The sequence below is a fragment of the Lethenteron reissneri genome, chromosome 20 (assembly GCF_015708825.2).
Source record: "Lethenteron reissneri isolate LAM-NWPU_2019-01 chromosome 20, ASM1570882v1, whole genome shotgun sequence".
Taxonomy (NCBI): domain Eukaryota; kingdom Metazoa; phylum Chordata; class Hyperoartia; order Petromyzontiformes; family Petromyzontidae; genus Lethenteron; species Lethenteron reissneri.
Genome location: NC_083798.1, coordinates 13,951,689 through 13,958,830, shown reverse-complemented (window position 1 = coordinate 13,958,830; position 7,142 = coordinate 13,951,689).

Genomic DNA, 7,142 nt, shown 5'->3' with positions numbered 1-7,142 from the left:
GGTCATTTGACGTTCTACGATGCACTATTTTCCACGAATGTCGTCTCATGCATCACATGATGCCGATAGCGTAACAGACAAAAACGTGCAGTCGTGAAGGCAGCTTTTATTTTATTCACGTGACATTTTAAATAGTGATCTTAATGACTCACTTTGCAGTTAAGGCGCCTTGTCTACCCCAGGTGCTGTGTCACTGCAATACGTATGACGCGCTTTCTCGAAGGGAAATTACTAATTTAACGTGTGAGGTAAAGAGTTGTGAAAACCAAACCTGTACCTTATAAAATCACAAAGATCTCCAGAAGAGCCTGTACAAAGAGAAGGTTCGTGCAATGGCTGTTAGCTTGCACTTGGTATGTCCGTAACGGGCACATGAGATAATTGTGTAGTCATCACCAACGTCCGACCAACTTACGTTTACTCACCAAACGGGTTACTCTTTTGTGCGTATATTTGTACACACCACAGTATTCTTGGTTCTTTCGGTAAAGTCACGTGACTTTACCGAAAGAACCACGAATATGAATCCCTGCAGTCACGAAAGCTTTAAATCAAACTTCACACCACAATAGTTACTCTTTATGGGGCCAGGTCAACATAATGGAGTCCCGGGACCGGTTCGGACATCCCCGATGTTATTCATGTCCGGGAATCGAACTCAGATAGCAGGATTCGCAAAATGATGTGATTGGCATAATACATCCACACACGCATATATAGATGCAGTTTAAAACATTCCTGCGGAGGGAGCTGGTAGGAACGTTGGGTTGCTCGGTCAATGGCCAGGGTCAACGGCGGCGTGGTGTATTCCGCAAATATGTCCGACTGTGAGGGCGGGCACAAGCCGGCGTGAGTAGGTTAAACGTTGAGTTTTATAAGGGCACCACGGGGTGACCAGTCCCTCCCCACCCAGCCCCACCACTCCCATACCCCACCCTCCCCACCCAGCCCCTCCCCACCCTCCCCTCTCCACCCAGCCCCACCCCTCACATTTTTGGATGCACGACGGACGGACGGACGCAATAATCCCCTGTGGGCTGGTGGAACCAGGTGGCTCCTACCAGTATAACGCCACATCAATGAAAACAACTGTGGCAGATGTGGATTTGACGTGTCTCTGCCTCCCTCTAGTGTGGCATTATTTAAATGTTGAACTTACGGCACAACCTGCGTCCCAAGTCACCCAGACTCACAGCACTTATCCATCGTTCAAGTTTTTTGGTTGGGCCACGTGGTAATTCTATGCCACAGTTATTGTCATTAACCCCCCACTACTCGACGAGATAATTACTATTACAGAGTTAGTATTTCAACATGGCAATGTATTTATCAAATTCTGACCAATAAAGTCATCAGTGACTTCAGGCTTTTAAATGGCTGAATTTAACATCAATATCCTACGTTTCACTCAAACTGCTTTGAGGTTCTTCACAATAATCAATAGCTAACGGTTTAATAGTGTTTGACTCCAATACATTCCAAAATAATTAACGTTCTCTGCGTGAAATTATTCCTGAAAGCACGAATTTTACATTGCCAAACGGAAACAGTTTTAATTGAGGGGTATTCTGGATTAACTTAATATCCCACAAAAAAGTTGATTGTCCAAAAAGGCCTGAGACCGGATGGTGTCATACTGTTACAGAAATCTTGGAGTTAGCGTGTGTACTGTGCAGTATCTGCGGGATCGGGTAGAAGGAAGAAAACGTTGCCACGGTGTGGTAGCATCAACAGCTTTGGCCACGATGACATCTTGATTCTGAACTTGTCTTAGAATGTCCCCTTTGTGGAGAGTGGATGACTTTAGTGGATGAAGTGAATTACAGCATACACTGCATAATGCCAATAAAACACATTCCTGCGGAGGGAGCTGGTAGGAACGTTGGGTTGCTCGGTCAATGGCCAGGGTCAACGGCGGCGTGGTGTGCGGGCGGGCACAAGCCGGCGTGAGTAGGTTAAACATTGAGTTTTATAGGGGCACCACGGGGTGACCAGCCCCTCCCCACCCAGCCCCACCCCTCCCACCCCCCATCCAACCCCACCCTCCCCACCCAGCCCCTCCCCACCCAGCCCCTCCCCACCCTCCCCATCCGGCCCCTCCCCACCCTCGTTTCAAACGGTGTTAGGCCAGAGGACGCCAAAAGGCTCAAAAGAAAGCTGTCTCTGGTGTGGACCAATCAGTTTCAAGGACAATGCATATACAGTATTATCAGAGTATGTTTATTGTTTGCATTCTGACCACAAGCATTGTGGTTAGCGCAGACATGATTCCTTGTAAAAGGTTTCAGTTTGTTGTTTTAAAATCTTCACACCTGTTTTGTTGACAGAGAAAAGGGAAAAACCTATTATCATATTTTGGTACTGGCAAAGGAGATCCCATGATATATATAGTGTCATTCATGCAAATTGCATCTCACGACGCTAAACATCGCAACCCATATGAGACACACGATGCGATCAACACAAACAAAGTTGAGTGACAGTTATCGCTACAGCGCCTGACATCAGCGAAAGTCGAGAGAAGAAAAATAATACTTTGATCTCCTACATCACCATTCATGCAAACAGCATCCCACACAAACAATTCATGAAAGTGTTTTAATGCATTCAGTACCGGTAAATCACGTTCTCTCCCCTCTCCCTCTCACTTTGCCAGCGTTCTGCATGTCCCTTCATATCCATGCTCAAGGTTTCCACCTAGACCAAGGGATCTGTATCCTCACCTGCAATTGCACACTCATAAACCTTAGATGCCTTGTTCCTTGTTTGTCAAACGCAGAGCCGGCCCTAGACCTTTGGGGACCCTAAGCAAAATTTGGTTGGAGGCCCCTTTGACCGTTTTAAGTAAGGCCTAAAGAAAAGCAATGACTACCTTATAACTACACTGTACATATTATATCTACTATGTTATTTTTAATTTTTTTAGTCTATTAAATTATGTTTTCATTTTTCACCCACTCGCTAGCAGTGACTCTAGGGGGCCCTCTGCTGGCCACGGGGCCCTTTGCAATTGCAAGGGTCGCTTCGTGGCTTGGCCGGCTCTGGTCAAACGGATTCGATTCTGCCACATTTAGACTCGAGTCTTCTCTCCATCGTTCTGATGTCACAGCATCCTCACACAGGCTCACAGGGGCTCCAAGTGGTCTGGGACGTGGCCGGCAACCTGCTGCTCTTTACGGAATGCTGCGTGACGTTATTCCCATGCATTGCGGCTCTTGAAATATTTAGTATTTTTCCCGAATCCGAAAAAAAAATGGTTCTTATTATTTTGGTTGCCGACCCCTGGTCTCGAACTCGAGGTTGCACCGTGCGCGCATGGCCGTGTCAACGCTCGCGATGGCGCCATCACGCAATTTGAAAGCGATTGTGCAAAATGAGAATTTTCTGCAATAATCAACATAACTTTTGAATATTTTCTTTGCGCTTTCATGTAAATAGCGGTATAAAACACCATCTCAAACATTCAACATCGAAAAACATTGATGTTTTAGTTCTAATATTTTAGTAAATATCGATGCTAGATATATCGACGTTTTATCTTTCAATGCCCCATCCCTGTGTATTACATATACCGCTTCCTCGATTAATATCGATTTTTTTTTAAAAATCTCAAACGACATGCATAGAATCGCCAGTGCTATTGCCATCATTGCTATTGGATTTGTTGTATCCTTGGATTCACGTGACCCCTGCAGCCGCTAGAGGTCACCATAGTCACTCAAATGCTAAGAAAATATTTTTTTTATGAAATCGCAGTTTCAGTTTCATTTATTAGGTATAGCCCTGTGAGCCATTCGACTCTTGAATCAGGTGCAACCGCAACAAACAAAAAACAAAAACATGAACAAGAAAACATCTTAAAGTGACTACGCACAAACAGAAAAATCCAGGAAAAAAACTGCAAAGTCTTCCAGAAAAAAAAACGTACACCAACAGTGTGCAAAAATCACAGTGGGATGCAAGTCAAACAACAACAACCACAAGACAACATTAGATTAAAGCCCTCATTCTAACTCCGTACTACAACAATCAAACATAGCCAAACCAAAAAAACGTTTCGAAACCACCAAAATAAAGCCATACGCAATGTAACAGTGAGTACCCGGACGTAAGAATGCCTGGAAATACTGTACCAGGTGTTATAGGCTCGAGCTGCGAGGTGGCTCGGGAATGACAACATACTTGTCAACCCATACGGTTTACCCGTATTATTGTACAGGGAAATCGAGTTTTCAGGTCCATATGGCGTACAGCCGTTTCAATACGGGCAAAAAAATGTGGATATTTGCTTGTTTCTCCCTTGAGATGGCACTGTAGGATGAACGTTGAGATTTATAAGGGCACGGGGTGACCAATACGGTCTGAATTGGTCTGTAATCAGGTAGGCACTGACAAGGGGTTGACAGCTATGTGACAGCAAAGCTGCGGATTCTTGAATTAATGTGTGTGGAGATTTGAGCGTGACCCTGCGTTTGCTTGATGGATATTCTGAGGGATCTCCGATTCTATGATTTCCTCCCAGATGGAAGTCAGTCATTAATCGAATTGGCTAAACATTCAAATGACAGGGTACTTTGTAATGACAGCTGCACATTATATAGAAAATGTACGTGATGTGAACTAGCACATTGTGAGTTATGCGAAATTAGTGTTGGTTATCGAATTGATCTACCAAATAAATATTGTACGCCCCCCCCCCTACACACATGATTTAGAGAAAACACGCAGATCAAATACTTCATAGACGCAGTCACACACAGGAGATCGAGTCTTATTCCCCACTTCGGTATCTGCATCTTCCGTGGTTTGTGTGGATCCGGATAAGCGCTGCCCATTGTTTTCGTGCATGGTAGGCGGGCAGTGTGGTGGTAGTGGTAGTGGGCTCGCTGATGAGCTGTGTGTTGTGGAAGCCGGGCAGTGTGGTCGTGGTGGTAGTGGGCTCGCTGATGAGCTGCGTGTTATGAAGCCGGGCAGTGTGGTAGTGGTGGTGGTAGTGGGCTCGCTGATGAACTGCGTGTTGTGGAAGCCGGGCAGTGTGGTAGTGGTGGTGGTAGTGGGCTCACTGATGAGCTGCGTGTTGTAGAAGCCGGGCAGTGTGGTAGTAGTGGTAGTGGGCTCGCTGATGAGCTGAGTGTTGTAGAAGCTGGGCAGTGTGGTGGTGGTGGTGGTAGTGGGCTCGCTGATGAGCTGCGTGTTGTGGAAGCCGGGCAGTGTGGTGGTGTTGGTGGTAGTGGGCTCGCTGATTAACTGCGTGTTATGGAAGCCGGCAGTGTGGTAGTGGTGATAGTGGGCTCGCTGATTAACTGCGTGTTGTGGAAGCTGGGCAGTGTGGTAGTGGGCTCGCTGATGAGCTGCGTGTTATGGAAGCCGGGCAGTGTGAGTGGTTACGGGCTCCACGGAACAAGGTGTTTATTGGGCAATTTGCTTGAATGCCACGAATCCGTCCACGCTGTTTCGATTAAAAAATTCACCTTGTGCGAAAAGTGCTTTCAAAACGGCTTTCTGACGGCCGAACGTCCGCGGTGGGTTGATCATGACTCAGGGGCCGGCAACCAACATAAGAAACACATTCCTGCGGAGGGAGCTGGTAGGAACGTTGGGTTGCTCGGTCAATGGCCAGGGTCAACGGCGGCGTGGTGTATTCCGCAAATATGCCCGACTGTGAGGGCGGGCACAAGCCGGCGTGAGTAGGTTAAACGTTGAGTTTTATAAGGGCACCACGGGGTGAACAGCCCCTCCCCACCCAGCCCCACCCCCCACCCAGCCCCACCCTTCCCTCCCCACCCAGCCCCTCCCCACCCAGCCCCTCCCCACCCTCCCCTCTCCACCCAGCCCCACCCCTCCCATTTTTGATACACGACGGACGGACAGACACAATAATCCCCTGTGGGCTGGTGTGACCAGGAGGTTCCTACCAGTAGAAGAGTAATTTATTTAAACATTCGGTAAAAAAAACCCTCAATATTTTAAGAGGCGCAATGCTGCAACGTGATTACAAGACGGTAGTCCTTAATAAATAACGTCACGAAGCAGTACTTAAAGAGCCGAAAGTTGCTGACCCATGATCATGTCTGACGGTGACCTCCCCAACTCAGCAACGGTGACCTCCCAACTCAGCAAAGACAAAGATCCCCCATGTAGCCTGTAACAGACTGTAGGGGCAAGTGCTGTTAGCGAGCACCTATGAAGGCCCACACGGCACACGAGGGTATAGGTGGCCAGCACCACGCCCGGCCGCCTTTGTCTCCCCAGTGGCGATTATTACACACGGCTGAGTTGACCTAGGGGAGGCCCGGAACCGGTTCAGATAATCGTGGCTGGTGTTGGCCGTGAGAGGGAATCAAACTCGTGCCGCCGGGTTCGCAGCGCAACGCGCTAACCGCTACACCACCGCTCCCACATTCACATTTATAGCTTTATTTTGGTGATTTCTAAAACGTTTTGGTTTAGCCATATTTGTTTGTTGTATTGAGCCAGAGGGCCGCCGTCCACGCGGACGTCCGAAGAAGCGATGGATGGATCGAATAAAGGAAGACATAAAGACGGTCAACGCATCCCCTGAAGATGCCCTGGACCGAGCCAAATGGAGAAGACAATGCCGAAAAGCGGACCCTGCGCCACAGCGGGAACAACGCTAGGAAGATATTTGTTTGTTGTAGTACAGCGTTAGACTGATAACTTTAGTCTAAATTGTCTTATGGTTGTTATTGTTTGACTTGCATCCCACTGGGATTTTTGCACACAGCGTTGAAATGCGGTGCTTTTTCTGGAAGACTTTGCTGTTTTTTCCTGGATTTTTCAGTTTGCGCATAGTCACTTTAAGATGTTTCTTGTTCATGTTTTTGTTTGTTGCGGTTGCACCCGATTCAAGCCGAATGGCTCACAGAACTATACCAAATAAATGAAACTGAAACTTAATTTGGAGCTTTCGTGACTGCAGGAAATCCTCTTTGGTTCTTTCGGTAAAGTCATGTATAAAGAGAAAATAAAACATAAAATAATTATTTTCTCTTTATAAAGTCATGTATAAAGAGAAAATTAAAGAAATATATTTTTATTTTCTCTTTATAAAGTCATGTATAAAGAGAAAATAATAAATTAAATAAATATTTCTCTTTATGAAGTAATGTATAAAGAGAAAA